The sequence below is a fragment of the Columba livia genome, chromosome 2 (genome assembly GCF_036013475.1).
Source record: "Columba livia isolate bColLiv1 breed racing homer chromosome 2, bColLiv1.pat.W.v2, whole genome shotgun sequence".
Classification (NCBI taxonomy): Eukaryota; Metazoa; Chordata; class Aves; order Columbiformes; family Columbidae; genus Columba; species Columba livia.
The window spans coordinates 130,285,665-130,295,787 of NC_088603.1; the positions used below are offsets into that span (position 1 = coordinate 130,285,665).

The 10,123-nt window shown below is 37.4% G+C and overlaps 1 long non-coding RNA gene across 1 annotated transcript; it reads left to right on the top strand.

Moving 5' to 3' along the window:
• Positions 1-469: 469 nt before the first annotated feature.
• Positions 470-9,481, top strand: LOC135578655 (uncharacterized). Its single transcript, XR_010470629.1, has 3 exons — positions 470-556; positions 3,698-3,841; positions 6,480-9,481. It is a non-coding gene; the product is annotated as an uncharacterized LOC135578655 (long non-coding RNA).
• The last annotated feature ends 642 nt before the right edge of the window (positions 9,482-10,123 follow it).

Sequence of the window (10,123 nt, forward strand, 5' to 3'; positions counted from 1 at the left end):
TTCCAGAGAGTCAAGATGCTATTTATGTTTCTGATAAGTCCACAGTGCTCATCTTCTGCAGGCACTAAAGAACAGGTTGCCTCTCCCAATGGGAACCTAATTCACTGAGTGTTGCTATCTTGTCTCACTCAAAGGTAAAAGGAAAATAAGGCAGAGATGTGAGAGACAAGTTTCAGAAACTGTCATAAACCACCTGGAGACTTTTTTTTTTCAGCTAACAAAATTATCCCGGGCATGCAGGAAATTATTATTGCATACCTTCAGAAAACTGCAGCCTTCTCAATATATAAGTCTATTTGGGATTTACAGATGAAGTGTCTGGGGGACTATGCCCCTTATGACTCTGCTTTATTAGGCATGGTCTAATGTTCTGCCCAGACTTTGACATGAAATGAAAGAATCACAGCTGTTGTCATTTGAAAGTGCTTGATGGAGTGCAAGACCCTACCTTCTAAGTAACTAATATTCAAGTTGCAGGTACAAGAAATGAGTGACATGGGTTCTAGGTCCTCTTCAGCTTGAGAAGACATAAACTATCATCTCTTACCTTCTTAAGGTAAGACCATAATAACAAAATAACCTTGAATAAGACCATTTTTATTCTGCCATTCATTTAAAAAGGAGTCCGTTGTGAACAAAAGAAAAAAGTGAATGTGGAACTCCTGGGCCATGGAAGGGCAAACTCCAGGGGAAGTGCTGTTGCTCCTGTAGTTAATAGGACACTATTCTTTGGGAGACCTCATGCTTCCCAGGACTGTTTATGTGTTTTCCATTAAAGGTCTGTCAGAAACAATATGTTGTTGTCACCTTCACATTTCCCTCCACCTGTGTTTCAAAAGAAAAAGCCAATCATCCATTCACAAAGGGAAAATGTGGACAGTGACACCTGGCTTATGATTAGGCATCTAGCCAGAAGGGCTAAATCCATGGGTGAACTGGGGTTTCAGATTCAGCTGTCTTCAACATTTTCTATCATTTAGCATGAACCTGCTCTGGTTGTTTTGAATCCCAATCCTAATTCCGTACATAATTTTCTCCAGAGACTATACGGAGATTTTCAGATGGCTATAACTGAGGACCAGACACCTGAAAATTTATACATTTTTAAAGCCAGCAGTACTTGCATGCAGGGTGTCTGCACAGATCAAAGGGTGAAACCAATATTGTTTCCATGAGCACACAGCTCATAGCTTAGTGTTTCAGTCAGGTGATACTCAATACACAATTATTTTGAGTTCCATAAAACCTACCCAAAGATATTTCTGTATTTTAGCTGACAGTCAAAGATGGAGAAAAACAAAAAGCATATCTGAAGTCTGCAACTTAACTGAAAAATCTGAACTGATAACAGTGTTTACTAAGAGAAGGACTACCTCTTAATTTTGAGAGTGGGGATTTGAGAAGACTAGTGGATTCTGTTTCAAACTTGACTACAAACTCACTGTGACTTTCCTTAGGTCACTTTGGGTTTGTGTGCTATGGAAAAGAAAATCTTAAAAGACCTCTAGCCCTAGATATATTTTATACAGAGATCCACTTTTTATCCCTTAACTCTTCTTCTTGGGAGAAAAATGTCTATAATACTCTGGAGAACTTTTACACTATAGTTCCCACTGGTTCTAGGAGCAGTTCATCAAAACCAGTGAAACTCCCAGCAAAGGGAGTTTCTTTGAAATTTCCTTGAACAGTCCTAAAAAAGCTTTGTCTCTGTACACACAAACATAAAAATAGGTATAAACTGCCTGCCTCATTAGTATAATGCATCTTTTGAAACATAATTAATTAATCTTGGAAAGGATGTTTGCAATGCTCAGATGGAAAGAAAAATGTGTTATTATTATGAATAATTAATTTTCAATGGTTCTGTGGGATTTCATGCCATGAAAGTCTCATTGATTTTAATAGAAATCACATGGCTAAGACCACTCACTGTTGTAAATCTGCAGTGTTTTGGGATTATAAAAAGAGATCAAAGAATGTCCACGTCAAATGTAGTAAATTATTATACGTGTCCTATTCTGAATAAGTGAAGACAAAAGTGAAATGCCCATTTAAAACAGACAGGTCATACTTGTCTGGAAAGCTGTTGATACAATCTGTGTTATCCTAATAAAGAGCTGGACCAATCAGAGGACTAAATAAAACTTTGATGGAAGGGGTTATTTTAATAGACATACTAACAGAATTATTTTCTGGCATATTGTAATAAAGAAATACCTGAAATTGGATTGGTTTCTAATGTCAATAACATATTGAAGTCTTGGCAGGCTCTGAAGTACCATGGCCATATATTTTGTAAATGGCTCCTTATTTTAGAAAAGGATGATAAGGGAGAAATTGCCCCTCTTCCAAGAGGGAAGTGTAAAATATGTTGGACTTAACGAAGTAGGCAGTACAAGTCAGAAGTACTGATGCAACGCAAAACACTGTCACTGGTGGGAGATAAAGTCTTGAGGAGCTATCATCCAACTGCCAGGTATAGGTATATTCTGAATGGGCAGAAGTGGAACAGGATGGAGGACATGTTCACAGGATGTCCAGCACTTGTGGAGGGCGCTAGAAATCACATTTGAGATGCCCTGTAATTTTTCTTACCCATTCTTGTTCAGTTGTTGATTTGCCCCTCTGCTCTAGTCCAGTCATTTCTACTTGCTGTAATGAGAGGCGCAGGTTACATTGTTCTCACTGATCTCCAGATCCTGTTACCTATCCAGCACTTGACTCTGTTTCAGCCAGTACCATGTTGTACTTTTCACTCAAAAGCAACCGTCTTCTGGTGACACTTACTTCCTCAGAAACACTAATCACAAAATTCTGTAATATTGCTGTAATATTCCTAAAGGTCTTCAGCCTCCATCAGTGGCTTTATCTATCACTAATTGTTTCCTTACCCGTCCTTCCTTTGCAGCACCTTGTCTGTATATGAGTCTTAACTTTCCTTTGAGATTAATGTGCCAGTGCACTAAATGTACTGTATTAAAAATCTTATTTATTTCCTTTTGCAAAAACTCTAATATTTTTGGAAACTGAAGTCCACATCCTCTGTGAGCAGAACAAAAGTGGAACTTCAGGCAGTGATGTTGCTTTAAATTTGGTCATGGCCTGGTTTCAGCTGGGATAAAGTTGTTTTTTTTTCCTAGTAGCTGGTTTAGTGCTGTGTTTTGGATTTAGAATCAGAATAATGTAGATAACACAGGGGTGTTCTAGTTGTTGCTGAGCAGTGCTTACACTAAGGCAAGGACTTTTCAACTTCCAATGCTGCTCTGCCTACAAGGAGAGTGAGGTGTACAAGAAGGTGGCATGGGACACAGCCAGCACAGCTGACCCAAACTGACCAAAGTGATATTCCATACCATATGATGTCATGCTCAGCATATGAAACTGTGGGGAGTTGGCCAAAGGGCAACAGCCACTGCTCGGGAGCTGGCTGGGCATCAGTAAGTGGATGGTGAGCAATTGCATTTTTCATTACTTATTTTGAATATTATTTTAGCATTATTATTATTATTTTCCTTTCATTTTCTGTCCTATTAAACTGTCTTTAGCTGAGGTCATGAGCTTTACCTTATTACCAATTCTTTTCCTCATCCCACTGGGGTAGGGAGTGAGTGAATGGCTGTGTGATGTTTAGTTGCCTGATGGGTTAAACCAGAGCAGGATGCAACAGGGAAAAGCATGCTTTGCACTTTTGTCCTAGGTTCTGAAATCCTATCTCCATTCCTGCCATATTACTGGAAAAAAAAGTGCCATTACTCCATGTGCAACACATATAGAGTGATGGGGACAAAAAGTAGAAAACAACATCCTCCATCTCCAGCTTCTCTACATCTTCAAAATGGAGGTAAGCCATTACTTTTTGCCCTCACTGCTGTTGCTGTTGTCTTCTAAAATCTGGATGGGACCAGAACTACAAACACAAATATATTGGGAAGGAGATACATTTAAGATGTATTTCATAGGGCTACACGCAGTAATCTACAGGAAATTCAAGGGAAGCGGCAGTTGCATATGAATCACAATAAAAGTGCAGGTTGAAGATTCTGAAAAAGATTTGGCTTAATTCAGCTTAAACTTAAAAAGTGACAGAAACAAAGCCCAACAGCTCAGACTCTCAGAACTGCCTTTTGACAGTTTGTGATTATGGAGGATGGGGGTGAAACACTCAGTGTTAATCTACCTATTGTGATGGAGTAATTCCAACTATGAGGTGGAGTCTTTCCTACTTCTGCTCACTCAGCCCTGTTGAATGCTGGCTGTGAGAAAAATAAGGATCAATTTGGGGTAAATATTGCAGCTTCCTATTCATGTTTGCCTAAAATGATGGCCTGAAGTACAGTTAATGTAAATTACCTTCCTAACTGAGGTTAGCTTAATGAACCTTTTTGAAGTATTGCATATTTTTGTGTTATAAAACTACCACTCTGTATGTGATCAGACATGGAATTAGAGACAGTAAAGCAAACCACTTCCATGAATAAATGCTCTGAAATGGGCTGTCTTGCACAGGTGGATTAAACGTTTGATATAGCAGGATACACCTGCTGGAAAAATCAGGCTTTCTTGTTGAGTGTAGTAGCAACAAGGGGATTGAGTAGGTGAGCAAGAGCACTTTCTATATTCTTAAATTTCTATATGCTTGTAATGTACATCTAGGCACAATACTGCTTAAAAATATTAATCACATTGATATTTCATAGATCTAGTCCAGTACTGAAGGGATAATACAACAAAGAATATATATTTGTAACATAACACATTTCTTGCAGTGCTCCTGTTTATTAAAATATCCAGATGGTGATATTTTTAAAATACGAATTAGGAACTTTAAACCAAAATTAACATTTTATGTCCCTTCCATTGTGGTGATCTCTAAGTGTTTTCTTTTTACAAGTATTGGGACTCTTTTAGACATTGTTCTCTTTTGGAAAGTTGGCAGAAAAATTATACTTTGTTTATTCAAATAAAGAATGGTAATTAAACCATTTTAATGACAAACGAGTTTTAATGAATTTCAAATTTGTCTTAGCCTTTTTGCTCTGCTTTGTAACATTATGCTAAAATGTCCTTTTTTTTTTTTTTGTTCCTATTAAAAAGCAAACAAACAACAAAATTTTAGCTATCTTTTAAATTACTTGTACCAGTGGCTTTGATCTGAAACTTAGTTCCAAAGTTCCATGTGTTTGACAACCTTTGTATCAGTCTGCTTGAATTTTATACTTAATTTCCTAAATTCCATGTGATGCCACTGTCCTTATATCCTCATTCTTAAATATACCTTATTTTCACACAAAGTTGTTTTATAAAGAAAGCAAACTGCTATCACACCAGGATGTTAGTCTTTTCTTCACCTTTCTAATCTTGATATCATTTTTTTATATTGACTGTCTTGAAAGAAATTTGCAACAGTCTGAATTCCACCATTTAGAGTACATAAATAAAATAAAAATCTTTTTTCACAAGTGTTTTGTATCTTCTAAATTAAAAAATGATTCAAAACCATGAACTCATAAGTCTTTGAATTTTATGACCTCTGAGTTTTTGACTTGTACTAAACAGCACTTTGATTATTACTCAGGTTAAATATTCAGTATTATGTTATGGCTACTGCAAGCATTGATTAAACTCTCCAGTGTTCATGAAGGCTGACAGGGATTCAAAGGAGGAAATGTAAAACTTGAAGGTACAGCAGTATAGTGACATTTCACTCTATAAAGCTGCCAATATTTTAATCCTGCACGTAAATCATTTTCATCAGTTCAATTCCATATCTTAATTTGTGTAGCAAAGTATTGGATTGCATTATGTTTAATAATTAAAAATGTGATATCAATTTCCATATATTTTAAGTTCCTGAACAAGAAATAGAGTTAACATTTTTAGCTTCAATTTGTTTGCTTTACAAAATAGGAATGATTAAGTATTAAGTCTAATTTTCATACTCTGATCAACCAAAGTTTCATTATTTGCTTCTTTAGAACCTTTAGTTTCTCTGCTTAAGTGATGTCTTCGTCAATGGTCATGTTGTATTCATTTAGAGTGATGATTGATATGGTAATAGATACAGTGTGATTGAAAGCAACCTTTGTCAATAGGAAGGCCAAATACTCAAACAGTGTATTGGTCTGAGTTTGCTCATTATTGGAGACCTTTCATAGTCATATTGACTTGCTGTCCAAATGTTGTTACTTACCTGATGCTTTCATTGTTTAAATGGTATAGACATTGGTATTGAACATGACTTTTCCCAATATTTGTCCTAAAATACACACATGGCTCAATTATCCACTGAAAATGGTTAAGGTCTGTTTTCCAGGTATTAAAATGGTATTTGGGGAATAAAAACTAAAATTTTGTGGCAGATAAAATCGGAGTTGTATGCTGGTGCTGTTAATGCAATATGTTCAATGCTGTGACTTTGTATTTCTTGATTTTTGAAAATGATAGGAAGTTAACTTCTTTATGAAATGCTTTCTTCACAGCTACAGAAATCCAGAGAATTGCACTTCTTGTGAAAAGAGCATTCCAAGGTCATAGAAAATATTATTGCTCCCTTACGTGTGGATCTTGCCACTCAAGAGCTTTTTTGTTCTCCTTGAAGAAACTCTTGTGGACTCATTCTGGACCTAGTCACGGACTAGATATACTTACAAAGTGTGGCCTTGATTTGGATATTAAAGCATTTCAGAAATAACAGGAAAATCCAGTTCTCTTCCTTCTTCAGACTCATTGTACTTTGAAATTTGTCAAGAGACCAGGCACAACTAAACTCTTGAGAAAAAGATGAGTACTCAAAGGTAGAAAGTCTTCATGGGACTTTGGAGATGGATTATGCCCAATGACTTTCAATGCATCCCGAATATCAGCAGAGAACTAAGATCCCTCCAGAAGGACACAGAACAGAGTTAAATCATGAGTTAGGCATGAAGTGTTTTAGATGTGATGGACAGCTGGCACCCCTTAAGAGTCAGTGTAATTACTACATTGAAACAATGTTATGACTCTACCCTTACTGTCTTGTCCATCTCTTTCATAAGGTATCTTCCCTATCTTCCCAAACTCAAAACTTTCTTTTGCTAAGTCCTTTGCATGACTGAAAAGGTATTCAATAACCTACTTTCCCTCACCCCCCCAATTTAATCCCAAGAGTGGTTAGTTCTATTGCACATTTTTCCAGGTCTCTGCTGACTTTTGAAAACCCACTCAAAAATGAGGTGACAGACTAAAAGATTTAACCCTTGATATATAAAACACAAAGAAATGGAGAAAATACAAAAAAAAAGAAAAAAACCCACACACAAAAAAAGCCCTCTTTTAGCCTATTATTACATTTTGCCTAAATAAAGACACTTGACTGGAAATTTCATTCAAAATTTAAAATTTATGAACTATTACATGTTCTTATGAGTAGCAGTGAATCAAGCTTTACTTATGTAGTTGTCAATTAAATATGTAGGAAAGGTTGAGGAGGATCAGGTTAGAGACTGTTTAGGCAAACTGGACATCCACAAATCCATGGGTCCTGGTGGGATACACTGGTGGGATACACCCACAAATGCTGAGGAAGCTGGAAGATGTTATTGCAAAGCCACACTCCATCACCTTTGAAAAGTCTTGGGGAACAGGAGAGGTGTCTGAGGACTGGAAAAAAGCCAGCATCACTCTAGCCTTCAAAAAGGGCAAGAAGGATGACCCAGGTACACACAGGCCAATCAGCCTCATTTCCATCCCTGGAAAGGTGATGGAACAACTCATTCTGGATGTCATCTCCAAGCATGTGGAGGAAAATAAGGTTATTGCGAGTGTCAGCATGTGTTCAGCAAAGGGAAATCACATTTGATCAACGTGTAACCTTCTATGATAGTTCGATAGAGGGCAGAGCAGTGGATGTTGACTACCTTGACTTCAGCAAGGCTTTTGACACTGTTTCTCACAACATCCTCATAGGAAAGCTCAGGAAGTGTGGGTTGGATGAGTGCATGGTGAGACGGATTGAGAACTGGCTGGATGGCAGAGCTCAGAGGGTTGTGATCAGTGGTGTAGAGTCTGGTTGTAGTTCGTTGGGTTCCCCAGGGATCAGTACTGTGTCCAGTCGTGTTCAACTTGTTTGTCAATGACCTGGATTAAAAGACTGAGTGCACCCTCAGCAAGTTTGGTGATGATACAAAACTGGGAGGAAGGATTGATATACCAGATAGCTGTACTGCCATTCAGAAAGACCTGGACAGGCTGGAGGACTGGGCAGAGAAGGACCTGATGAAATTCAACAAGGGTAAGTGTATGGTCCTGCACCTGGGGAGGAATAACCCCAGGCACCAGTACTGGTTAGGGGTGGACCTGCTGGAAGGCAACATTGCAGAGAGGGACCTGGGAGCTCTGGTCATCAACAGATTGACCACAAGTCAGCAATGTGCCCTTGTGGCCTTCCTGGATGCATTCCTGTTCAATCTCCTCTAGGTGACCCTGCTTTAGCAAGTGGGTTGGACTAGATGATCTCCAGATGTCTCTTCCAACCCCAATGTTTATTCTGTGTGATTCTGTAAATATTTACCATTTTCTGAAATCTCCAGTGATAGTTCCTTCAAAAAATGTGATGAAAGACTAGTTTGCGAGGTTTGCAAGCTAAGGACACTGACACAGCAGCTGCACTTTTCAGTTACTTTTAAAGACAGATTTCCTTCCATGGTTTGAGGAGACATCTATTCTAATGATGAAAGTGTCTACATTTGTTTATTGTCATTTGATCAACACTCTTTTCCTTCTAAATCACCTATTACTCAAAGTACCATCAAGCTATGAGGTTTTTGAAGTTTGCCAGTATCAATTGTCTTCCTTGCTCAATTTGTTTGCTTTTTTAATCTCTGCCTGTATATAGTCCCTGAACTCATGATACTAACCCTCACAATACCATAGTTATATTAGAAGATGGCAAATAATATGCATGCAGCTCTCTTGAGCAATTATACTTTTCTGTATTAATGTGTGGGAATGGATGGTAGTAAACATTTTGAAAAAGGATCTTTCTCTTGTGTAAGTGCCATAATGTTTTCCCTAGATCCCTGGAAATACATGAAGGTCTGGTGAATGGCCAAGGTAATGTTTCATTCATTTCTGAACCTAGCAGCCTCTTGAAATTGAATGTAGACTCTAGCAGGAAATATATATGTCCTTGTTAGGCTAGATGCAAAGATAAATCACTTATTTCAGAGTTCAGAGGTATGTTGAGCAATGTCACTCTTTTTTTTTTTTTTTTTTTTTTTTTTTTTTTTCTTCTAAAGGTAAATAAAGTAAAATGTTATGTTTCCTTCTTTGGATTGTTACTTCACTTTTGATAATGTTCCCTTAATTAAAAATAAATAAGAAAATTCAGACCTGTGGATATTTATTAAAAATCTCAGGAGAGAAGCCCTCCAGCTTCCTACAGCCTGTAATTTATAGGAACTGAATGCTGTGCTGTTCTCAGCATATTTATTAAAGAAATATATACTCCCTTCCAGTAAAGAGCAGTAAGTATAATTTTAGGTATTTAAAGAGGGTTTGCCGTCCTTTCCTTATAATACTATTAGGAAACTTTTCTGTTTAAACAGGAAAACAAAATAAATCATCAACGTCACTGTATTCCTGTCTACAGGTCTCCTGCCTTGCCAGTGTATTGCCAGTATTATTGAAGAGGAGCCTTTGTGTTGCCCACGTTCTAACATCAGTTATGCAGACTCAAATTTTCCCACATGTAAAATCTGAAACTGAGATTTAAATTGTCCACTTCCAGTGATAAAATGGCATAATCAGTGTTGTGACTCCTTGGCTTTATACATACAAACTGAAACTACCTACTGAGTATCCCAGTAATACTGGCACAAATTGCAGTGTTTACTGCTAAACTCTTAATATTTACAAAAAAGATGTCATTGAGTAGCACCTGAACAACAAGCCATGTCCAATTTTAAACAAATGAGAAAAGCAAGACTTCGCACTCTGGTCTCTGAGGGTAAGATAGAAAGAAGGAAAACTTATAGATGCTGAAATATAAAGAAGGAAGACATTATGAACAGCAGATGTTGTGAAAGACAGTTCAGCAATGAGGAAAGGAGCCTAGAGAATGTAATTAGAAAAAAAAAGGAGATGG